This window comes from Saccopteryx bilineata, chromosome 9, assembly GCF_036850765.1.
Source record: "Saccopteryx bilineata isolate mSacBil1 chromosome 9, mSacBil1_pri_phased_curated, whole genome shotgun sequence".
In the NCBI taxonomy this organism is placed as follows: Eukaryota; Metazoa; Chordata; class Mammalia; order Chiroptera; family Emballonuridae; genus Saccopteryx; species Saccopteryx bilineata.
The window spans coordinates 75,476,220-75,502,030 of NC_089498.1; the positions used below are offsets into that span (position 1 = coordinate 75,476,220).

General features: G+C 40.5%; 1 protein-coding gene across 10 annotated transcripts in view; it reads right to left on the reverse strand.

Moving 5' to 3' along the window:
* P4HA1 (prolyl 4-hydroxylase subunit alpha 1) overlaps positions 1 to 25,811 on the reverse strand; it is a 119,903-nt gene that overhangs the window by 88,289 nt on the left and 5,803 nt on the right. For 2 of the 10 annotated variants that reach the window (XM_066242360.1, XM_066242356.1), the window contains exons 2-3: positions 23,004 to 23,135; positions 18,922 to 19,121 (exon numbers count right to left, since the gene is read on the reverse strand). The exons of 5 other annotated variants lie outside the window; for them this stretch is intronic. The gene's annotated coding sequence lies outside the window, so the exon portion shown is untranslated. The remainder of the gene's footprint in view (positions 1 to 18,921; positions 19,122 to 23,003; positions 23,136 to 25,811) is intronic. 3 more of the 10 variants (XM_066242361.1, XM_066242359.1, XM_066242358.1) reach the window with 2 other exon arrangements.

Consider the following 25,811-nt stretch of genomic DNA (forward strand, 5'->3'; position numbering starts at 1 on the left):
TTGGATAAAGAAGATGTGGTACATCTATACAATGGAATACTACTCAGCCATAAAAAATGATGTCATAGGATCATTTACAGCAACATGGATGGACTTTGGTAACATTATACTGAATGAAATAAGTAAATCAGAAAAAGCTAAGAACTGTATAATTCCATACATAGGTGGCACACAAAATTGAGACTCATGTACATAGATAAAAGTGCAGTGGTTACCAGAGGGAGGGGAAGGAAGGAAAGGGAGGGAGGTGGAAGGAAGGAGAGGGGCTTAAAGAGAAAAAAAATATAGAGTGACAGAAGATGATTTGACTATGAGTGATGGGTATACAGCATAATTGACTGTTCAAATGATGTAGAGATGTTTTCTCTAAAGCTATGTACTTTGGTTGACCAATGTCACCTTGTTAAATTTGTCTAAATAAGTAAATTTTTTAAAAAGAGAAAAAAGTTTTCAGTACTTTCTGATTAATTCTTTAATTTCCAACTTGCTCCATTTTTTTCCCTATATGGCTTTAAATTTAACAGTAAGTTTAGTTGGCTCAGTGGTAGAGCATCGGCCTGGCGTGCAGGAGTCCCGGGTTTGATTCCTGGTCAGGGCACACAGGAGAAGCGCCCATCTGCCTCTCCACCCCTCCCCCTCTCCTTCCTCTTTGTCTCTCTCTTCCCCTCCCGCAGCCAGGGCTCCATTGGAGCAAAGTTGGCCCGGGCGCTGGGGGTGGCTCTATGGCCTCTGCCTCAGGCGCTAGAATGACTCTGGCTGCAACAGAGCGACGCCCCAGACGAGCAGAGCATCACCCCCTGGTGGGCATGCCGGGTGCATCCCAGTCGGGCGCATGCGGGAGTCTGACTGCCTCCCCATTTCCAACTTCAGAAAAATACAAAAAAAAAAAACCCCCAGTAAGTTTAATTAAAAGTTGTAGGTATGGGAGTGATGAATTGTTCTAACCCGGGCTGTGGTGACTGATGGCTGAAGAACATTGTGAAAGCAATGAAACCCACTTAATCAAGAACATTAAATAGGTGATTTGTATGATATATGAATTCCACCTCAATAAAGCTGTTATCTTTAAAAAGTTGTATGGAATCCAAAAAGAATAAATAGCCCTGCCATTTAAGCCAGCAATTTCTCTCAAAGGACTCAGTGTTGAGTTTTTCTCTTATCTACTGTGTTCTAAGTAAAAAAGCCATAGTCTAGTACATAGCTGTAGTTTTTTGTTTGTTTAACCTGGCAGCAAAGCCCGCCTGACTTTTTTCTTCATCTCCAGTAACATTGTCTCTTTAGTATGTATTCTTCATGGTTGATGCAGGTATCAATTAACCAACAGAAAGTTTATCCTGTTTTCCCAAAATACACTACTGCATTCTTCTCTTTCTCCTTCTCCATCACATACATGGACTTTAAGTCCTTATTACCTTACAGGAGAATAAGCTACCATTAAAGAACCGTTTGCCCCAGTAACAGGCTCCCAACAGTTAGTCTGACTTGTCACTCTATTCCAATTTGTGCAGGCACCTCTGTCTTCACAAGTGACTTCACCTAAGCCAGCAAGTTCAAGTTCACATTGGAAAGCTCCCTATTCCAAAACAAAACAAAACTCCACTTTCCTAACTTGAATCTCAATAAAAAGAGATCACCATAGAAACTGACATTCTGGAAGTACTCCTAAGTCTCCTCCCTTAAGTTTGCTGCAAACTTCCAGATACTTCCAGAACCACACAGTAGTCAAGTAGACTGCTCTCTTGGCTGCTTTACAGTGACAACTCTGGGAAGGCTTCTAGAATGTAGCAGATGCAGACACTTCCTCTCCGGGGCTCCTGCCAAAGCACAAGGCTTTTTCAAAATCCTGGATTGTCTGACGAGTCTAGAATCTTCTCACTTTAAACAAGTTTCTGCCATAATTTTCTTCATTAAAAAATAAATATATCTAGAAAAAATATATTAACTAGAAAATACAAATGCTTTAGCTGTACTAATAGGATAATCAGAAATGCCTCATTTTTAACTCTGATGAGGAAGTTTAGATTTGTTAGATAAGAAGTTATCATTTTTTATTGCTAAAATATATTGTCACTAAACTTTATTTGCATCTTTCCTCATCCTTAAACCTCACAATGACTCAAGAACCATTGGCCTACAGAAATTACCAAAAAGAAGCTTGAAAATTGCATTTTAAGAATGATAAAGTTTATATAAAAATTAAAAGCATTAATCATATGAAGAATAAATATCTTACACCATGCACAAAATAAATTTTAGATGGATTAAAGCATTATAATCAACAAAAAATAATATTGGATCTCTCAAAGGAGATACTTTTCAAACATAAAAATATTAAAATAACCTACTGAAAGCCAGATAGGATGCCTGACCTGTCTGTAGTGGCACAGTGATAACGTGTCAACCTGGAACACGGAGGTTGCCAGTTCAAAACACCGGGCTTACTGGGTCAAGGCACATATGAGAAGCAACCAGTATGAGTTAATGCTTCCCATTCCTCCCCACCTTTCTCTCTCTCTTCTATAAATCAATAAATCTTAAAAAAAAAAAAAAAAAAAAAGGAAGAAAGCCAGATGGGATTTAAATATACAATAATTTAGGTTTATATATGTTTTAAAAAAACTATAGGGGCCCTGGCCGGTTGGCTCAGTGGTAGAGCATCAGCCTGGCATGTGGGAGTCCCGGGTTCGATTCCTGGCCAGGGCACACAGAAGAAGCGCCCATCTGCTTCTCCACCTCCCCCCCCATCCTTCCTCTCTGTCTCTCTCTTCCCCTCCTGCAGCCAAGGCTCCACTGGAGCAAAGTTTGCCTGGGCACTGAGGATGGCTCTGTGGCCTCTGCCTCAGGTGCTAGAATGGCTCTGATTGTGGCAGAGTGACGGCCCAAGATGGGCAGAGCATCGCCCTCTGGTGGGCATGCCGGGTAGATCCCGGTAGGCGCATACAAGAGTCTGTCTGACTGCCTCCCCGTTTCCAACTTTAGGAAAAAAAAAAACACAAAAAAACAATAGGGCCTTGGCCTGACCAGGCGGTGGCACAGTGGATAGAGCGTTGGACTGGGATGCCGAGGACCCAGATTCGAGACACGGAGATCACCAGTTTGAGCGCAGGCTCATCTGGTTTGAGCAAAGCTCACCAGCTTGGACCCAAGGTAGCTGGCTCGAGCAAGGGGTTACTCGGTCTGCTGAAGGCCCACGGTCAAGGCACATATAAGAAAGCAATCAATGAACAACTAAGGTGTCGCAATGAAAAACTGATGATTGATGCTTCTCATCTCTCTCCGTTCCTGTCTTTCTGTCCCTATCTATCCCTCTCTGACTCTCTGTCTCTGTAAAAAACAAAAACAAAAAAACTATAGGGCCCTGGCCAGTTTGCTCAGTGGTAGAGCATCAGCATGTGGAAGTCCTGGGTTTGATTCCCAGTCAGGGCACAGAAGTGACCATCTGCTTCTCCACCTCTCCCCCTCTAATTTCTTTCTCTCTCTATCCCCCTCCTGCAGCCATGGCTCAAATGGAGCTAGTTAGCCCCAGGCTGAGGATGGCTCCAAGGCCACCCCCTCAGGCACTAAAGACAGCTTGGTTGTTGAGCAATGGAGCAACACCCCAGATGGGCAGAGCATTGGCCCCTAGTGGGCTTGCCAGTGGATCCCTTTTGGGCCACATGCAGGAGTCAGTCTCTGCCTCCTCTCCTCTCACTGAGTAAAAAAACAAACAAACAAACAAAAAACTAGAAACTACAAACTAGGAAACTAAAGAAAATAAAGCTCATTTAAGGTACTCATACAAATCAGTAAGAAAACCACTGAGTGTTAATACATAAGTTGATTAAGAATGTAGAAAGTCACAAAAGAGGAACATAAATAGATCACTAAACAAGAAAGCTCAGTAATCAAGGACACAAAAAAATTGAAATAAGATAGCTATTTTTGCCCATCAAGTAAACAATTAAACAAATTTAACAAATTAGCAATTAAAAATATCTAGCGCTGGCTGGATAGCTCAGTTGGTTAGAGTGCCATCTCCATATGCAAAGGTTGTGGGTTCAATCCCTGGTCAGGACACATACAGGTACAGAGTGACGTTCCTGTCTCTGTCTCTCTCTCCCCCTTCTTCTCTCTCTAAAATCAATAAGTTTAAAAATTAAAAAATATATAAAAATATATATCTAATGATGGTGCTGCATGTCAAGAAACTTAAAATGAACTTGTAAATTTAAAAAAAAAACAAATACAACTGGACTGTGGGTGATGACAATGCAGCATAATCAAATGTCAAAATAACCTAGGGAGCCTGACCAGGCGGTGGCGCAGTGAATAGAGCGTTGGACTGGGATGCGGAGGACCCAGGTTCGAGACCCCGAGGTCACCAGCTTGAGCGCGGGCTCTTATAGTTTGAGCAGAGCTCACCAGCTTGAACCCAAGGTCGCTGGCTCGAGCAAGGGGTTACTCGGTCTGCTGATGGCCCGTGGTCAAGGCACATATGAGAAAGCAATCAATGAACAACTAAGGTGTCACAACGAAAAACTAATGACTGTTGCTTCTCATGCCTCTCCGTTCCTGTCTGTCTGTCCCTCTCTCTCTCTCTGTCTCTGTAAATACACACACACACACAAAAATAACCTAGAGATGTTTTCTCTGAACATATGTACCCTGATTTATCAATGTCACCCCATTAAAATAATAAAAAAATAATAATATTGAAAAAAAAACAAATATGAAAATTAGCATCAACTTTCATTGCTGGTGGGAATGCAAAATGATACAGCCACTTTGGAAGACAGTTTGACAGTTTCTTTTAAAATTAAACATACTTTTACCATACAATCCAGAATTCATGCTCCTCGGTATTTACTCAAAGGAGTTGAAAACTTACGTCCACATAAAAAACTGCACGCAGCCTGACCTGTGGTGGCGCAGTGGATAAAGCGTCAACCTGGAAACACTGAGGCTGCCGGTTCAAAACCCTGGCTTGCCTGGTCAAGGCACATATGGGAGTTGATGCTTCCTGCTCCTCCCCCTTCTCTCTCTCTCTTTCTCTCTCTCTCTCTCCCCCCTTCTCTAAAATGAATAAATAAATAAGAAATAAAAAAAAAACTGCACACCAAAACTTGGAAGCAACCAAGATGTCATTCAGCAAATGAATAAGAAACTGTGGAACATCTAGACAATGGAGTATTATTCGTTGCTAAAAAGAAATGAGCTATCAAAGCCATGAAAAGACATGGAAGAACCTTATATGCATATTACTTGGTGAAAGAAGCCAGTCTGAAAAGGCTACATACTGTAGGATTCCAAGTACATTCTGGAAAATGCAAAACTATGAAAATAGAGTGAATGGGTAAAGCAAACTATGAGCTTTGGGCAATTATGACGTGTCAGTGTAGATTCATCAACTGCAACAAATTTAACACTCTGGTGGGGATGCTGAGGCTATGCACGTGCAGGGTAAGAGAGTATACAGGAAATCTCTGTACCATCCTCTCAATTTTGCTCTGAACCTAAAACTGCTCTGAAAAAATAAAGTCTTTAAAAATTAAATTGATGGCATATATGGACCTGGAAATCATTATGCTAAGTGAAATAAGCCAGGCAGAGAAAAAATAGTATCATATGATCTCACATATATGTGAAATCTAATGAACAAAGTGAACTGAGGAACGGAATAAAGACAGAGGTAGGGTCACAGGGGCCAGAGGGACAGCTGTCATAGGGACCAGGGATGAGGAGATGGGATCAGAGAAGGTACAGGGATTAGTGAGATTATACAGTGTGTCCGTAAAGTCATGGTGCACTTTTAACCGGTCACAGAAATGCAACAAAAGACGATAGAAATGTGAAATCTGCACCAAATAAAAGGAAAACTCTCCCAGTTTCATACCTATTCAGTGCAGTTCTGTGTGGGCTCATGCACAGATTTTTTAGGGCTCCTTAGGTAGCTATCCCGTATAGCCTCTACAGACTCGTCACTGACTGATGGCCTACCAGAACGGGGTTTCTCCACCAAACTGCCGGTTTCCTTCAACTGCTTATCCCACTGAGTAATGTTATTCCTATGTGGTGGCACTTCGTTATAAACGCGCCGATATTCACGTTGCACTTTGGTCATGGATTCGAATTTAGCGAGCCACCACAGAACACACTGAACTTTCCTCTGTACCATCCACATCTCAACTGGCATGGCCGTGGGCTGCTCCGCTGTATACACGGTGTTACGTCATCATCTGAGCATGTGCACATGCTGCCACATCATCCTGCAGAAACTGGGAGGGTTTTCCTTTTATTTGGTGCAGATTTCACTTTTCTATCATCTTTTGTTGCTTTCCTGTGACCGGTCAAAAGTACACCATGACTTTACGGACACACTGTATATACATAACACAAAGATATAGATAACAAGACAGCAAATCCTAGAGGGAAGGGGGGAGGGAGTTAGGAGGAAGGGAGTGAGAGTTATATTCAGTGGGACACTTGAATCCATGTAAACACAATAAATTAAAATTAATAAAAATTTAAAAAAAAAGAAAAATTAAATTAACATACAACCATGGTGGAATCTGTATTGAATGTGATTAAGTTTCTACTACTCAGACAGAAAGTTATAAATATTGGTCAAAACAAATTTTAAAAATTAATATAATCAGGCCCTGGCCGGTTGGCTCAGTGGTAGAGCATCAGCCTGGCATGCGGGAGTCCCGGGTTTGATTCTCGGCCAGGGCAAACAGAAGAAACGCCCATCTGCTTCTCCACCCCTCCCCCTCTCCTTCCTCTCTGTCTCTCTCTTCCCCTCCCGCAGCCAAGGCTCCATTGGAGCAAAGTTGGCCCGGGCGCTGAGGATGGCTCTGTGGCCTCTGCCTCAGGCGCTAGAATGGCTCTGATTGCGGCAGAGCGACGCCCCAGATGGGCAGAGCATCGCCCCCTGGTGGGTGTGCCGAGTGGACCCCGGTCAGGCACATGTGGGAGTCTGTCTGACTGCCTCCCTGTTTCCAACTTCAGAAAAATATAAAAAAATAAAATAAAATAAATTAATATAATCATAACTATGCAAGAAAATATGCAGAGGAAATTCACCAAAATGTAGTCATCTCTGGACAGCAAAACATGAGGTAATTTTTTTCTATTTCTCTGTATTTTCCAGTATCCTAGAGAATACAAACTTTTGTAATGACAAAAAAATTAACTCAACACAAAACAATAAACCTAAAACGTCAACTCCCATATTATGGCACCTTAAGCCTTTAATAAAGTGGTTAACTGCTGCCTAACTAAAAAAGTTAGCTAACTATACACATTTGAAACCTGTTCCACTTTCTAACTCTATAAGCCTCCAGATTTCTCACCATGCCTCAAAGACAGGTGAGCTCATTTGAAAGCAACCCAGATCTCTAGTAATGAACTACATACACTGTCAGAATAGTACACTTTTCTATTCTCCTTTCTTCCAGAGCTAGACACATAGCCCAGGCTAAACCAGTCACTGACCCTCATGCCCATGAACATAACTGGGGAGGGGTGGGACTTGTGAAATGGTAAAAAGCAGCTCTTACTGCTTGTCTGTCCCTCTCTTGACTCTCTCGTTCTGTCAAAAGCAAAAAAGAACAAAATACATTATACATCCCCAGAAGATGTGAATTTGGAGCTGCCTGTGACCATCTTTCCCACTTGTCAATGATACATAAGAACCCAATCAACAAACAGGAGAAAGTCCTGCAGAGACAAGCAGTTCCAAGCTCCTCAATCCTGATTCTTCTTAATTATTGCCTTCCATCTGTGAGCTACCCCATTAATGGGGTAGCTAAGGGACCCAACTAAGGGACCCTATAATTTCCCCCTTTTTTGTCCAAGCACTGATTGGGGCCTGCTCTGAGTCCTAGGAGCCCCTCTTCCAGCGGCTGGATAGGCTCGAACCTTTAACAGTTGTCAGGGCTGTTCCCATTTGATTCTGTTAATTGGCCCTCACCCAAAACATTCTGTAAAGCTGAGTAGGGCCCAGGGCTATCCACTCCTCCTTCCTCTACACATGCCCACGCCTCCCCCTCACCACCACCAAAAGATTTGTTACTTGCAATAGAAATTTCTGACCTATATAGCATTAATCCAAACTACCATGCCAACCTAAGCTAGTTTATAAAAACAGCCCCATATAACACTGGTTCTCAAACTTTAGCTATACTGGAATCACCTAAAGATTCTGAGATATTTAGATAATTGACTCAGGTCTCAGGTGATGGTGAGGCTGATTGATACTAATGCTGCTGGCCTGGGGATCAAAGTTAGAGAACAATGGATACAAACATCCCTTTAAATAACCAAAAAGGTACTCTCTGCCTTTAAAAGAGATTTTACCTTATTTTTTTGAAAAATATCACTGAATTTCTAATTATTCTAGGGAATGGTTCCTCTAATGTATTTTGTTCTTTTGTTTTGTTTTTGACAGACCGAGAGAGTCAAGAGAGGGACAGACAAGACAGGAAGGGAGAGAGAAGCATCAATTCTTCGTTGTGGCTCCTTAGTTGTTCATTGATTGCTTTCTCATATGTGCCTTGACCAGGGAGGGGGGAGGCTACAGCAGAGTGAGTGACCCCTTGCTTAAGCTAGCAACCCTGGGCTCAGGCCAGCAAACTTGGGCTTCAAGCCAGTAACCTCTGGGCTCAAGCCAGCGACCACTGGGTCATGTCTATAATTCCCCACTCAAGCCAGCAACCCCTGTGCTCAAGCCAGCGACCTTTGGTTTTTGAACCTGGGTCCTCCATGTCCCAGTCTGATGCTCCATCCACTCCGCCACTGCGCCACTGCCTAGTCAGGCTGTATTTAATACTATGTCTCATCCACATTCTTTCAGAAACCTAGCCTGATGAGACAGTGGCACAATGGATAGACCATCGGCCTGGAATGCTGAGGACCCAGGTTTGAGACCCCAAGGTCACTGGCCTGAGCATGGGCTCATCCTGCTTGAGTGTGGCTCACCAGCTTGAGTGTAGGGTTGCTGGCTCGAGCGTGGGATCACAGACATGACCCCATGGTTGGTGCCTTGAATCCAAAGGTCACTGGCTTGAGCAAGGGTTCACTCACTCTGCTGTAGCACTCTGGTCAAGGCACATATAAGAAAGCAGTCAATGAACAACTAAGGAGCCGCAACAAAGAACTGATGCTTCTCAGCTCTCTTCCTGTCTCTAAAAAAAATAAATAAATAAATAAAACAAAACACAGTATATATGTATCAATCACAGGTTTTTAAAACATAATGGTTTCCTTACTAATGAAGTCTTACTTCCATTTATTTCCACCTTCATCCAGTTAGCAGCTTGCAAAGCAAATCATATTTACAAGCATCTACGAGTCAAACCTCCCAAAGACATTATTAGAGATTTATCAAAAACAGTAAGACATAAATGTCTCCTGTTTTAAATCCTCAAACAAACTTGAAATAGAGGGGAAATGGGTTTAAGAGGATGCAATCTCCTTGAAAAGAAAGGTAAATCTCAGCTCCCTGAGAAGACCTGATGAAAGAGAGAGAAGAAGGGAGGAGGAAAGAAGAGTCAAAGATACAAAGATAAATTTATACTGGAGTAAAATTTAGTGCTGAAACAGTATGGATAAAGTTACTAATAATATTTGATTCTTGACTGGATAGTAAGTTAATGAGTTATTATCTAATTTTATAACATACATGAATATTGTTTTGGTTTTATTTATTTTTTCAATAATTTCTTTTTTTTCCTTCTTTTCCAAGTTGAGGGGAGGGGAGATAGACTTCCGCATGAGCCCCGACTAGGATCCACCTGGCAACCCGTCTAGGGCCCATGCTTGCAACTGAGCTAATTTTAGCGCCTGAAGCAGAGGCTCCACAGAGCTATTCTCAGCACCTGGGGCCAACTTGCTCAAACCAATTGAGCCATGGCTGCAGGAAGTGAAGGGAGAAGAGAGAAGACAGAGAAGAGGGGAGAGGAGAGGTGGAGAAACAGATGGTTGCTTCTCCTGTATATCCTAGCCAGGTATCGAACCTGGGATATCCACAGGCCAGGCCAACACTCTATCACTGAGCCAACAGGCTAGGGCCAATGAATATTGTTTTACAAACTACAAAGAAAAAATGGCATGGGAAAAAAATCTTCCTAGAAAACATATCCTCAGGTAGGCCTGGATAAAAATAAATTGCAGGCCCTGGCTGGTTAGCTCAGTGGTAGAGCGTCGGCCTGGCATGCAGGAGTCCTGGGTTCGATTCCCGGCCAGGGCACACAGAAGCGCCCACCTGCTTCTCTATCCCTCCCCCTCTCCTTCCTCTCTGTCTCTCTCTTCCTCTCCCGCAGCCAAGGCTCCATTGGAGCAAAGTTGGCCCGGGTGCTGAGGATGGCTCTGTGGCCTCTGCCTCAGGCGCTAGAATGGCTCTGGTCGCAACAGAGCGACACCCCGATGGGGCAACAGAGCGACGCCCCAGATGGGCAGAGCATCACCCTCTGGTGGGCATGCTGGGTGGATCCCGGTCAGGAGCATGCGGGAGTCTGTCTGACTGCCTCCCTGTTTCCAACTTCAGAAAAATACAAAAATAAATAAATAAATAAATAAATGCAAAGTGTATTATTGATCTAAAACATTCATAGTTTTCCTTCCAGGAAAGTCCAGTCCCCATCAACTCACAGGTCAATAAAACCTGGGAACAGATTTTAAACAGTTCTACTATGTACACTGGACATATTTACAACTTTGAGTTATCAGAATTCATTGAATTATATGTCAAATTTATTCAATGAATTATTAGAACAGGGCATTTAGCAAAAATTCTATTAGCCTTTCAGTCTAACATTTTTCTTCCAAGAAAAAAATTACAAAATTTCTAAAAGTCTGTCTTTTCCAAATAAATAATTCAAAAAATAATAAGGCAGGCTAAAGAATGCTTAATATTCTAAGCTAAACTTTCTGACACTAAAAGTTTTCCATAGGGCTTCTTTTAACAGTCCTACAATACCTCCCACAACTATTACAAACCTGCTGTTAGAGGGTTCCAACTTTATATTTATTTTTCCTCAGAGATATCCATATTCAACTGTTGGTCTTCCTAACATCTGTGTTAGACTTTGATCTTTTTGACAGTTTTTATGGTCAATGCAAAAAACCAACACAATTCAGGCTTCTAACTCAGGCCAATACAATGTGGTATATATCAAGACTTGGCTTGTCTCTTCCATATAAGCAAGATAAATTTTCCAAGACAACTAAGAATGATTACTAATAGCACTATATTTTCTGCTCTTCTCTATAATCCCTCTACAAATTGCCATTTGTTTTAATTCCATGAATACCAGTCATACTTCTGCTCCCAAAGAGAGTGAGTTACATCTTTAGTACTTACAGTCTGACGGACAAGTGCTTTAATGGTATAACCAACTTTTATATCAAAAACTCAGAAATCATGCTTGCCTCTTTCCCATAGCTCTCTCTACTTGAGCAGTGAACTCAGTCATTGGCATAATTCCAATTGAATAGCATTTCAAGATTTGGTTGGAAAGCAGCTCTAAATCAAGATATTGTCCTTGTGAACACACAATGCAACATACAGATGATGTAGAATGTACACCTAAAAGCTGTATAACTTTATTAACCAATGTCGCCCTCAATAAATTCAATAAAAATTTTTAAAGAAAAATAAGCCAGGTTCTATAGGCTTCTGCTTCCCTCTTTGCCTGACCAGGCAGTGGACACAGGGGACCCAGATTCGAGATCCCAAGGTCGCTGGCTTGAGATCAACGTCACTAGTTTGAGCAAGGGGTCACTCACTCTGCTGTAGCTCCCTGCCATCAACGCATAAACAAGAAAGCAATCAATGAACAGCTAAGGTGCCGCAACAAAGAACTGATGCTTCTCAGCTCTCTTCCTGTCTGTCTGTCCCTCTCTCTGTCTCAAAAAAAGAAAAAAGAAACACACTGTGGTGATGAATGTGTGGTGTAGTGTACAGAGAATGTATTATGGAATGGGGCACCAAAACCTATAGAATTTTATTAACCAATGTCACCCCAACAAATTCAATTTAAAAAATATAAATAAATAAAGATATTGTCCTTAACTGAAAGTACTACACAGGTTGTATTTTGGAAATTCTTTCAAAGCTCAAAATCTCCCTGTCAGAAAAAATCCTGATGATAAAATTATTTTAAAAATATCTCTTTTTTGCCTATATGGCACCTCTAACACCCCTATTCCCTTCTGGAAAATACCCCCTTCTACCTTATTTCTGGCCCATAGTTTCAACAGCCATTTTATATGGCATGATACTCCTCCCTAACTAAATGGCTAGTCAAAGTTCTTTACTGGAAATTTGAAAATGAAACTGAGAAAGGAACGGCATTCTCTGAAATCCTGAACTATATCGATAAAGCTCAGGAGTAGGTTAAGACCAAGTTTGGACATACAGATCAAAAAGTGAATAAAGCATATCTGAAAAGATTAAAAATGAAGCAGATACATAGAGAGGAAGACAAATAAGAGACTAAAGAAAATATTTTGATATTCCAGTTATTTCTGAAGTATAATCACACTCCTGACCTTGGTTAAAACAACTCCCTATCCCCACAATACAATTCCACTGTGTGCTAGTATGAATTAGGTTTCTGTTTAATCCAGAGTCCCAATAAATATCCTTTCTTTCATCAACACTGCAGTTAATACTGCCTTAAGCAAAATAAAGAATTCTCATGTATTTATTCCTCTCTTCACTATCACCAGAAAGCAATCTTTTTCTTTTTTTTTTCTTTTTTTTGCATTTTTCTGAAGCTGGAAACAGGGAGAGACAGTCAGACAGACTCCCACATACGCCCGACCGGGATCCACCCGGCATGCCCACCATGGGGCAACGCTCTGCCCACCAGGGGGCGATGCTCTGCCCATCCTGGGCGTCGCCATGTTGCGACCAGAGCCACTCTAGCGTCTGGGGCAGAGGCCACAGAGCCATCCCCAGCGCCCGGGCCATCTTTGCTCCAATGGAGCCTTGGCTGCGGGAGGGGAAGAGAGAGACAGAGAGGAAGGCGCGGCGGAGGGGTGGAGAAGCAAATGGGCGCCTCTCCTGTGTGCCCTGGCCGGGAATCAAACCCGGGTCCTCCGCACGCTAGGCCGACGCTCTACCGCTGAGCCAACCGGCCAGGGCAGCAATCTTTTTCAATGATATTTAAGAACTTTTTTGCTTAATTGTTAAAGAGCCAATAAATGCTACTTCTATATCACAGAATAGAGTTTAAGATTAAATGTGATTTTAATCTATTTTTTAAAGATATAAACTGAAATTTGGAATCACAACTGAAGTTAAACTCAATATCTGAAGTTTTTGTTTTAACTAAGAAAGTCAAGTTCCTCTAACTCAGAAACATTTTACAGCCTGACCAGGCGGTGGCGCAGTGGATAGAGCGTTGGACTGGGATGCAGAGGACCAGGATTCGAGACCCTGAGGTCACCAGCTTGAGTGCGGGCTCATCTGGTTTGAGGGAAAGCCCACCAGCTTGAACCCAAGGTCGCCGGCTCCAGCAAGGGGTTACTCAGTCTGCTGAAGGTCCGCGGTCAAGGCACATATGAGAAAGCAATCAATGGACAACTAAGGTGTTGCAATGTGCAATGAAAAACTAATGATTGATGCTTCTCATCTCTCTCCGTTCCTGTCTGTCTGTCCCTGTCTATCCCTCTCTCTGACTCACTCTCTGTCTCTGTAAAAAATAAAGAAAGAAAGAAAAATTAGAAACATTTTACAAATAAATATAGGCTAAAGGGGAAGATTTGAGAAAGAAATTAATCCTATTATTTATTATTAAAATAGTGCCATTCTTCACTGACTTTTAAACTGTAGAATAAAACCTCTCAACTATTTTGAACATGTCAGTTAGAAATGCATGCATTTCCCAGTGTAGGAAAAAAGGTCAGGATTATTGTTCCCAGGATAGAGAATACAAAAAGTTAACTATAGTGTTATCAAGAACCCCAAATTAGTAAGATTCATCAAGAACATCCACCTTTATTTGGTGGTCCCTCTATCAAGAAGCACAATAGAGAAGAGATAAAGTATCAAAATATGAGGCAAAATCTGATCACCAGCAAGTAAAAAAAGAAAACAAACAAACAAAAACACCCAGCAATAATTTAGATGAAAGTGCCTAACACATTAGAAGGATGATACCTGGCACACAGAAGACACTTAAGAAATGTTATTTGTATAGGGGGCAAGACGTCAAGAACGGCTGGATTTGTTGCCAAGAGTGTCTCAAGGCACATCAGAAAAGACAAGACTTGGGGAATGATGGGAAACCCACGCAATCTCAAACCTTGGCTAAGACAGCAAGATGAAAGAAGCAGCCCAGTGTATAATACTAGTTAGCAGACAGATGCAGACTCTTTCTAGTTCAGGAATTTGTGTGGGAGAAGAGAGTAGACAGAGGCAGTAGAAGAGAAGGAGAAGTAAATATTAAATTGTACACGCTTTTCTTGATGCTTATAAATGTTGTTATTTCTAAATATTAACCTATATATTTCTCACTTTAAGAATTTGCAGCCTGACCTGTGGCAGCGCAGTGGATAAAGTGTCAATCTGGAAACGCTGAGGTTGCCGGTTCAAAACCCTGGGCTTGCCTGGTCAAGACACATATGGGAATTGATGCTTCCTGCTCCTCTCTCCTCTCTCTCTCTATCTCTCTCTCTCTGTCTCACTCTCTCCCTCTCTCTCTCCTCTCTAAAAATGAATAAAATTTTTTTAAAAATTAAAAAAAAAAAAGAATTTGCAGTAGTTTCTCTTGTTTGTTTAGACTGATGAAACTATATTTAATAACATGGATATCAAAACACTGGTTAGAGTATTAAAAAAGCAGCAATCCTTCTGAGATTTAAACTCTTAAAACCAGGTTTGTTTTCTAATGTGGGAAGTTTTAATGTCTAATTTCTAAGTTTAAAGAACACATTTAGGCCCTGGCCACGTAGCTCAGTTGGTTAGAGCATCATCCCAATACAACAAGGTTGTGAGTTGGATCCCTGGTCAGGGCAAGTACAAGAACCAACCAGTGAATACATAAATAAGTAGAACAACAAACTGATGTTTCTCTCTCTCAAATCAGTAATTTTAAAAAAAGGAACATATCCCTGGCTGGTTGGCTCAGTGGTAGAGCATCAGCCTCGCGTGCGGGAGTCCCAGGTTCGATTTCCGGCCTGGGCACACAGGAGAAGCACCCATCTGCTTCTCCACCCCTCCCCCTCTCCTTCCTCTCTGTCTCTCTCTTCCCCTCCCGCAGCCAAGGCTCCATTGGAGCAAAGTTGGCCCAGACGCTGGGGGTGGCTCTATGGCCTCTGCCTCAGGCACTAGAATGGCTCTGGTTGCAACAGAGCAACACCCCAGATGGGCAGAGCATCGCCCCCTGGTGGGCGTGCCGGGTGGATCCCGGTCGGGCGCATGCGGGAGTCTGTCTGTCTCCCCATTTCCAACTTCAGAAAAATACAAAAAGAAAAAAAAAAAATAGCTGATTTAGACATCACTATTCAGTAGGCCCCTTTGTCCATTGAGGCACATTCCAAAATCTCCTGTAGATGCCTGAAACCGCAGATAGTGCCAAACCCTATATGTACTTTTTCCAATACAAAAATACCTATGATAAAGTTCAAGTTATAAATTAGGCATAGTAAGATATTAACAATAACTAATAATAAGACAGAACAACTATAATAATATACTGTGATAAAAGTTATGTTAACATGGTCACTCATTTCAGAGGCTTCTTTGGAACATATTTAAAATATATACATAAAGACTTTAAAACTTTATATAGTAATTAAGAGAACTTCAAAAATATTAACACTGTCAGAGATATGGGTTCACAATCAATGCTCTTCACTCAACTTCTGCCTTTTCTTTAAGAAACATATTAATATTTTTATAAACAAATAAATTAGCTAAAAACAAAGTCAAAGTAGCACTAAAGTGAAAAGATAAATTCGAATCACGGACAGAGCTAGCAAAATCCAAATTATCAACTCCACAACTCCCCTAGCTGGCATAATGCCAGCATCAGTTCCTTTTACTTCAAAACAAATTTCATACCTTGATTTAAATAAGAAGTACTCATTAGAGAACTTTAGTGTCTTCACTACCCTAAGGACACAAGTGAAAAGTAAAATTTTATATAATGTACATATTTTAAGCTTAAGTAATGAATATGAGGTGAAGGCAAATTATTCCAAAAGCCAAGTTTTTAATGAATCATTAAAGACTGAATTTTTTAAAGCAAGTTATACTACTTATACAATAATCATTTGAAAACAGATGGCATTCCCTTTAGAAAAGGATCTTTTTATACAAATAATAATCACAGGAAGCAATAAGAAAGTATCTCATGTGCAATGGCAACACACACATTAATTACCTGAAAATAAATTTAAGAAAACTTAAATTGACCCTAAAATGTTCTTCAAATGGATCACAAAGACTGTCTGACCGGTGGTGGCACAGTGGATAAAGCGTAGACCTGGAGCACTGAGGTTCAAAAATCAAGGAACGTAGGAGAAGCAACTATCAATTGATGCTTCCCTCTTCTCCCCTCTTCCCCCCCTTCTCTCTCCTCTCGCTAAAATCAATAAATAAAATCTAAAATATATATCTATTTATTCAAATGGATCAAAGACTATTCTTAACTTTAAAACTATAAACCCCTTAGGAAAAAAAAGGTGTAAATCTTCATAGCTTTGATTAGGCAATTAGATATAATACCCAGGCAAGTTTCTTAGATATGACACTTAAAGCACAAGAAGCCAAAGAAAAAATGGGATAAAATGGACTTTATCAAAATTTAAAACTTTTATCCTTCAAGAAAGTGAAGAAAACCCAGAGAATGGGGGAAATTTTGCAAATTGTATTTCTAATAAAACTTTAGGACCTGGAATATATACAGAACTCTTAAAACTCAACAATAAAAATAATAGAAATAATCCATTTTTTAAGTGGGAAAAAGGTGTGAAGAGACATCTGACCAAAGATGATATACAAATGGCCAATAAAGACATGAAAAAACATCAACATCATTAGTCATTATAGAAATGCAAATCATAACACAATGAGATACCACTTTACAATCCCTAAAATAGCTATAGTGAAAAAAAAAATTGACAAGGATGTAGATAAACTGGAACACTCATACATTACTGGTAGGAATATAAAATGGTAAGGCTAATTTGGAAAACAGTTTTTCAGTTCCTCAAAAAAGTTAAACACAGAGTTATCATATGACCCAACAATTCTACTCCTAGATCTATACCTAAATGAAATGAAATCTTGTGACTATAAAATATTTGTACATAAATGTTCTAGCAGCATTATTCATAATAGCAAAAAAAAAAAAGGTGGAAACAACTCAAACGTTGATGAATGGATAAACAAAATATGGTGCAGCCATACAATGGAATATTATTCAGTGGTAAAAAAGAATGAAGTACTGATACATGGCACAATACACTTGAACCTCAAAAACAATATGCTAAGTGAAAAAAATCTACAGAGATAAAAAGTAGTCAGAGCTGCCTAGAGGATCCAGAAGTGACTGCTAATGAATCTGAGTTTTCCTCTTGGAGTGATAAAAATGTTCTAAAATTGATTCCTGTAATGGCTGCACAACTCTGTGCATATGTACATTTTAAAAGGTCAATTGCACCTGATCCGTGGTGGCAGTGGGTTAAGTGTCCATCTGGAATGCTGAGCTCACTGATTCAAAACCCCAGGCTTGCCGGGTCACAGCATATACAAGAAGCAACAACTACTACTTGATGTTTCCTGCTTCTCCCCCACCACCTTTCTCCCTCTCTCTCCTCTCTAAAATCAGTAAATAAAATCTTTTAAAAATAAATAAATAAAGGTCAACTGTACTGTATGTGAATCAGATCTCAATATAGCTGTTAGAAAAAAGAAATTATATAAATTCCCATCTCACTGGATAAATACCTAGGGGTAGGAATGCTGGGTTGTATGGTAACTTTATGTGTACCTTAGAAAGAACTGCCAAACACTTTTCGAAGTCACTATACCACTTCCATTGCCATCAGCAATGGAGGAACACACCAATTGTTCCCCATTCTCATTAGCATTTTGTATTATCATTTTTCCTTTTTTCCTTCATTTTTATTAATTTATTTTTATTTTTATGGCTTTGAGAGACACAGGATGAGAGAAGGGGTAGAGAGTGAGAAGCATCAACTCGTGGTTGCTTCACTTTAGTTGGTCATTGATTGCTTCTCATATGTGCCTTTGACGGGCGGTGGGGGACCCTCAAGCTGAACCAATGAACCCTAGCTCAAGCCAGCAACTTTGGGCTCAAGCCCATCACCTGTAGTTTCAAACTGGGAAACTCAGTGATCTGGGTTGATGCTCTATCCACTGCGCCACCACCAGTCAGGCCATTTTTCTTAATTTATTAATTTTCTCACTGGGTACAAAATGGTATCTTGTTGTGGTTTTAATGTGCAATTCCACAATTATCAATGATGTTTAATATTTTGGGGTGTGTTTGTTTTACCTTGTTTGGTAAAGTTTTAACTTGAATATTTTGCCAATTTTTTTTTTTTTTTTTACAGAGACAGAGTGTCAGAGAGAGGGATAGTCAGGGACGGACAGACAGGAACAGAGAGAGATGAGAAGCATCAATCATTAGTTTTTCACTGCGCATTGCAACACCTTAATTGTTCACTGATTGCTTTCTCATACCTGCCTTGACTGTGGGCCTTCAGCAGACCGAGTAAACCCCTGCTCGAGCCAGCGACCTTGGGTCCAAGCTGGTGAGCTTTGCTCAAACCAGATGAGCCCACGCTCAAACTGGTGACCTCAGTGTCTCGAACCTGGGTCTTCCGCATCCCAGTCCAACGCTCTATCCACTGCACCACCGCCCAGTCAGGCTATTTTGCCAAATTTTTAACTAGGTTGTTTACCTGTTATTAAATTTTGTGAGTTCTTTCAATATTCTGGATACAAGTCCTTTGTCAGATATGTGATAGAGGAATATTTACTCCAAGTCTGTGGCTTGTCTTTTCATTCTCATAGCACAGTTTCCAACAGCAGCAGTTCTTGATTTTGATGAAGTCGAATTTATCAATCTATGCATTTATAGATCAGGCTTTTGGTGTAAAATCTAAGGAAAAAATTTTTGAGAGACCAGAAAGGAGAGAGAGAGAGTAAGAAGAATCAACTTGTAGTTGCTTTCACTTTAGTTGTGCATTGATTGCTTCCGAGAGACAGAGGAGAGATGAGAAGCATCAACTGCTGGTTGCATTCACTTAACTGTGCATTGAGTTTCTCATCCGTGCATTGACTGAGGCTGTGCCAGTGTCCCCTTGCTCAAGCTGGAGATTTCTGGACTCGAGCTGGTGAGCTTTGGGATCGTGTGGACACCAGCAAGCCCGCGCTCAAGCCTGAGACCTCAGCATTCCCGTTCAACGCTGTTATCTACTGCACCACCACTGGTCATGCTTTGAAATATTTGCCTGACTGAAGATGAAAAAGATTTTGTCTTATATTTTCTTCAAGATATTTTATAAAGACTTTAGGTGTTACCTCGAGGTCTATGAAACATTTTGAACTAGTTTTTTCACTGACACCCTGCTTCCCTCCCCTTTTTGCCCCACATCTAGATAAAAAAAAATAAGAATACCCAGGCATTCAATTCCTCGTTGTTGGTGGGAAGTTAAAACCATGTAAATCCCACACATGGGAACTATCACAGGGGTCCCTCCTTCAAGCCACAATAAAAACTAAAACCAGCCCTGGCCGGTTGGCTCAGCAGTAGAGCGTTAGTCCGGCGTGCAGGAGTCCCGGGTTCGATTACCATGCAGGGCACACAGGAGAGGCGCCCATTTGCTTCTCCACCCCTCCCCCTCTCCTTCCTCTCTTTCTCTCTCTTCCCCTCTCGTAGCGAGGCTCCATTGGAGCAAAGATGGCCCAGTGGCCTAACCTGTAGTGGCGCAGTGGATAAAGCGCCGACCTGGAAATGCTGAGGTCGCCGGTTTGAAACCCTGGGTTTGCCTGGTCAAGGCACATATGGGAGTTGATGCTTCCAGCTCCTCCCCCTTTCTCTCTCTCTGTCTCTTCTCTCTCTCTCTTTTTCTGTCTCTCCCTCTCCTCTCTAAAATGAATAAATAAAAAATTAAAAAAAAAAAAAAGATGGCCCAGGCGCTGGGGATGGCTCTGTGGCCTCTGCTGCAGGCGCTAGAATGGCTCTGGACTCAACAGAGCGATGCCCCAGAGGGACAAAGCATCGCCCCCTGGTGGGCATGCCAGGTGGATCCCAGTCGGGCGCAAGCAGGAGTCTGTCTGACTGCCTCCTGTTTCCAGCTTCGGAAAAATGAAAAACAACAACAAAAAAAAAAAAGTAAAACCAACCACCTGTTTCAATCTTGCTTCATGCTGGACTAAGCCTAAGTCTTTGTCCTCGAGGAATCCTCTTGTAGTTTACTGTGCAAGTAAATTTTATTTTGTATTTCATATCCATCGGTGCCGCTGTCTGAACATTTAATAAATGTCTGGGCAGGGACTGTCCAGTGTCTAACAGAGGCTACTAGGTACCGAATGAAACACATATATTTTTGCACATGAATATTCAACTATTCCATACTACCCTTTCTGTACTGAATTGCCTTTATACCTTTGCCAAAAACAAGTTGATCATTTTTGTGTGTCTGGATTCTCTACTTTGTCCCATTGATCTGTATGTCTATTTTTTCTCCAATACAACACTGTCTAGAGTAGTGCAGAAATATAATAAGTTAAAATCGGGTAGCGTGAAGTTTTTCAACTTTGTTCTTCATTTTCAAAATTGGTTTGCCTTTCCTAGTTCCTCTTTTTAGATTCAGCTTGTCAGCTTCTATACGAAATCCTGCTAAGATTTCGACAGGGATTGTATCAAATCTATAGATCAGTTTAGAAGGAATGGAAAACTTAACAAGAATGAGTCTTCCAATCTATAAATATGACATATTTCTCCATTTATGTACGTCTTCTTTGGTTTCATTCATCAGTATTTTATAACTTTCAGTATACAAATCTTGGACATATTTGTAAAAGTTAATACTTAAGTATTTCATGGGTTTTGGTGCTACTGAAATGGTACTTTTAAATTTAAATTTCCAATTGTTCTTGCTAGTAAAAAGAAATACAACTGACTGTTATATACTGATGTTCTTCAACCTAGCTAAATTCCCCTATTAGATCTAGAGCTTTTTTTATAACACCTTTCAAATTTTCTATACAAACATACTGTCTGTGAGTAGAGATAATTCTTGCTCTTTGAAACACACTATTTTAAAAATTGAAGACAAGCCTCAGACTGGAAAAAACATTTCGCTATAACATAAGATATAGCTATTCTACTCCTAGAGTTTTACACAAGAGAAAAGAGAGTATATATCTCTCCAAAGATTTGTAAATGAATGCTCATAGCAGCTTTATTTATAAAAAGCTAGAAAACAACCCAAATGTCTATCAACTGGCAAATGGGGCAAAAAATATTGTGATTTATCCACACAATGTAATACTACTCAGCAAAAAAAAGGAATAACATACAACATGGATGAATTTCAAAATAATTATGCTGAATATAAGAAGCCAAAGTCTCCCCCCACCCCAAAGAAAGAGTAGGTACCATATGATTTCACTTATAGAAAAATCTAGAGAATACAAACTAGCCTTAAGTATCAGGGAAAAAAATGATGAGGAAAGGGCAGGACAGAGCAGGAGGGAGGGATTACAGAATCATGAGAAAACTCTTGAGGGTGATGGATCTGTTCCTCAGCTTGCTGTTAACAATTTCATGGGTATATAGCTTTGTCAAAACTTATCAATTGTAGGCCCTGGCCGGTTGGCTCAGCGGTAGAGCGTCGGCCTAGCGTGCGGAGGACCCGGGTTCGATTCCCGGCCAGGGCACACAGGAGAAGCGCCCATTTGCTTCTCCACCCCTCCGCCGCGCTTTCCTCTCTGTCTCTCTCGTCCCCTCCCGCAGCCAAGGCTCCATTGGAGCAAAGATGGCCCGGGCGCTGGGGATGGCTCTGTGGCCTCTGCCCCAGGCGCTGGAGTGGCTCTGGTCGCAACATGGCGACGCCCAGGATGGGCAGAGCATCCCCCCCTGGTGGGCAGAGCGTCGCCCCTGGTGGGCGTGCCAGGTGGATCCCGGTCGGGCGCATGCGGGAGTCTGTCTGACTGTCTCTCCCTGTTTCCAGCTTCAGAAAAATGAAAAGAAAAAAAAAAAAAAACTTATCAATTGTACAGTGTAAATATCTACAATTGATTACATATTATATCAATTACTTTATTAGTAATCATAATTATGTAACACATTGGTGTTTTATTTACTTATAAAACACTATCTCTAGGTAGTGATCACTGTTGAAGTTATCAAATAACATCATTATTTAAGATTTTTAATTCAAACACTATAAATTGAGATATACGCTCAAAATATCTTTAAAATAAAAGGTCTACCAGAAAGTTCTGTCCGTTTTTGGAATAAAACAAAATACAAATTTTTCTTACCGTCAATAAACTTTATTAAATAATATATTTCCACACCAATTCTATCTTCCGAATATGGTCCAAAATGGTTTGCTGAGCTGAATTAAGCCTTTCTGCGATCTCCAATGTTGTCAGAAAAGGATCTTGCTCCAACATGGTCTTAACAACATCGTCATTGATCAAAGATGGTCACCCAGAACGTGGCTTATCAGAAAGGTCGAAATCACCTGTTCTGTATTTTTCGAACCATCTTCTGCATGTCCTATCAGAAACTGTACCTTCACCACTTTCAATAAATTTCTACATGCTTCTGTAGCATTTCTTCCTTGTTGAAATTCATATACAATACAGTGGTGTAAATGAACTTTATCAGTAGCCATGGGTACACTATCGCCTCACACATAAGACTAACGTGAATCAACTTTGTTTTAGTTAATTTGCTACCTCAGTATGTATACATTAAGTGATAAAAATAGAGAGGCACACATGCGCCAAATAAACATGTGCTTACGTGTCGAAACTTGTGATAGAAACGGTCAGTTGGTTGGAGTGTTGTTCGGGAATGTAGAGGTTCCCAGTTTGATCCACAGTCAGGGCACATACAGGAACAGATTGATGTTTCTGTCCCTCTCTCTCTTTCTCACTAAAATCAATACATTAAATTTTTTTAATTTGAGCATGTAAATTTGAGAATGTCTTCATGCAACTTCCAAATATAAATAAAATCTTGCCTGAGCTAAAAACAAAAAAGGGGTTATTGGAACAAGGGGGCAAGAAAAAAGGGCCATATGTACACAGAAAGTAATGCTTTGAGGTACTAAATTCAACAATAAGTTTTAGAAATACTCACTAATCATTTTTTGAAGGGAATAGATTTGCAAATACAGTAATAAAAAATTAAAATGTAAAAAAAAGAATTAAAATGTAAAACAAGTATTTTTTTCTTAAGTGAGAAGCAGGAAAGCAGAGAGAAACTCCCACATGCACCCCAACAGGAATCCACCCGGCAAGCCTCCCACAGGGTGATGCTCTGCCCATCTGGGCCATTGCGCCATTGCTCAGCCATCAAGTTATTTTAGCACCTGAGGTGAGGCTATGAAACCATCCTCAGCACCCAGGGTCAACTTATTCCAACAGAGCCATGGCTGCAGGATGCAAAGAGAGAGAGAGAGAAGGAAAGGGGGAAGGGGTGAAGAAGCAGATAGTCACTCCTCCTGTGTGCTCTGACTGGGAATCGAACCTGGGACATCCACACACCAGGCCAATGCTCTACCACTGAGCCAATCAGCCAGGGCTAAACAAGCCTACTTAAAACCTGTTAATGTTTGCTAATTGCTATCAAATAAAATAACTAAACATAAATTTATATAACTGTCCTCTTGTATGTTACTTCAAACACAAATTATTACAATTATTCCAGCTCAATATTCAGGACATAATAACAAATGCTCAATAAATACTTAATAAGCACAAAATATATAGAATCAAGAACACCAGCAGGATAATTTCTCTCACTCCTCCTAAACTAAACACTAGTCATGACTTGTATGCAAATTCCCTTCTTAGCCGAAATTCTTTAAAAATTTCAAAAGACAATTCATGGTTGAAAAGCTTGAGAATTTATTAGGACAATAGAGTTAGTTACTGATGTGAAGAATCTGATACATATTCATAAAATAGATTAAAAGAGACATCTGAAAATTAGTGATTAATACTCTACAAGTTTCCATTTCTATTACTTACTCCCCAGAAACCTTACAAAAGCACTTTCTTCCCAAATTTTAACAGTGCTCATAGGGTCCATTCCTGTCATGGCTACACACATGCATAACAGGAGATATGTTCTATTTGATGCTTCAGATCAATGTTCAATGCCTTTTTGTTTTACAAGTATTGATTACTAATTCTTGGGTCTTACTGTAGTTCCAAAGTCAAAGTAAATCTAATGCCTGGAATGGGAATCATCCAAACTAACTTTTGTTTAACCGATTCTGCTCAGATAAAGCAAAAATTCCCATATGGCCTGACCAGGCGGTGGCGCAGTGGATAGAGCGTCAGACTGGGATGCGGAAGTACCCAGGTTCGAGACCCCAGAGGTCGCGCGCGGGCTCATCTGGCTTGAGCAAAGAGCTCGCCAGCTTGGACCCAAGGTCGCTGGCTCCAGCAGGGGGTTACTTGGTCTGCTGAAGGCCCGTGGTCAAGGCACGTGTGAGAAAGCAATCAATGAACAACTAAGAAGTCGCAAGGCGCAACGAGAAACTGATGATTGATGCTTCTCATCTCTCTCTGTTCCTGTCTGTCTGTCCCTGTCTATCTCTGCCTCTAAAAAAAAAAAAAAAAAAATTCCCATATGTACCTATAGTATTTCTTAAATACTCTTACTAATACAAAAAAGATTATATATACTTTTTTTTTTTGAACAGAGACGGAGAGTCAGAGAGGATCGGACAGACAAGAAGGGGAAGAGATAAGAAGCATCAATTCTTTTTTTTTTTTTTTGAGAAGCATCAATTCTTTATTGTGGCTCCTTAGTCATTCATTGATTGCTAGATTATATCATATATACTTTTATTTTTATTTTTTTTATTTTAGATTATATATACTTTTAATCTCTGACCACATTCCATTCAGGTGAGGCCCATCAGTCCAGAATACAATACCCAACACTCGCTGTAGCAGCCCCTCTCCTCCTAATGAATTAATTATAGCTCTGAGGCCTGGATATACTTTGCCTCATCTTCATCCTTCCCAAGGCACTTGTGCAAAAATTCCATTTTTCTTTACCCTAGTCTCCCTTTCCTCTAACCTTTAATGCCCTCTTTTATCCTCATGTCAGATCCAAAGTTGAGGAAAGTATATACATAATAAAACCACATATCCTAGAAAATGAATCTGTGGTTACAGAGGATGTGAATCTAGATATGTTTCTATTCAGCACTTATTCAGATTTAAAAACAAGTAAAATGTTAGTGGCATGTGTACATATCGTGTAACATTCACATCAGATTTCTCTTATGAAACATTTTTTAATCAATCTTTTGATTCTCCCATAGTATGTACTGAGTACATTATAAATGCTTTTAAAATCTAATTGAGTGGAATGACTAAGTTAATTACTACTAACCCTTCCTTATTTTAACTCTAGATGTTGAAAACATGTCTGATACATTGTTAATATGTTATTAAGTTGATTGTTTTTCCTTCCTTACTTCAGAGTCAGTTTGACCAATTACCAAGGATGGAGTAACATGAAGTGTGAATCAGAAAATAGACAACCTAGCCCTGGCTGGTTGGATCAGTGGTCGAGTATCAACCCGGC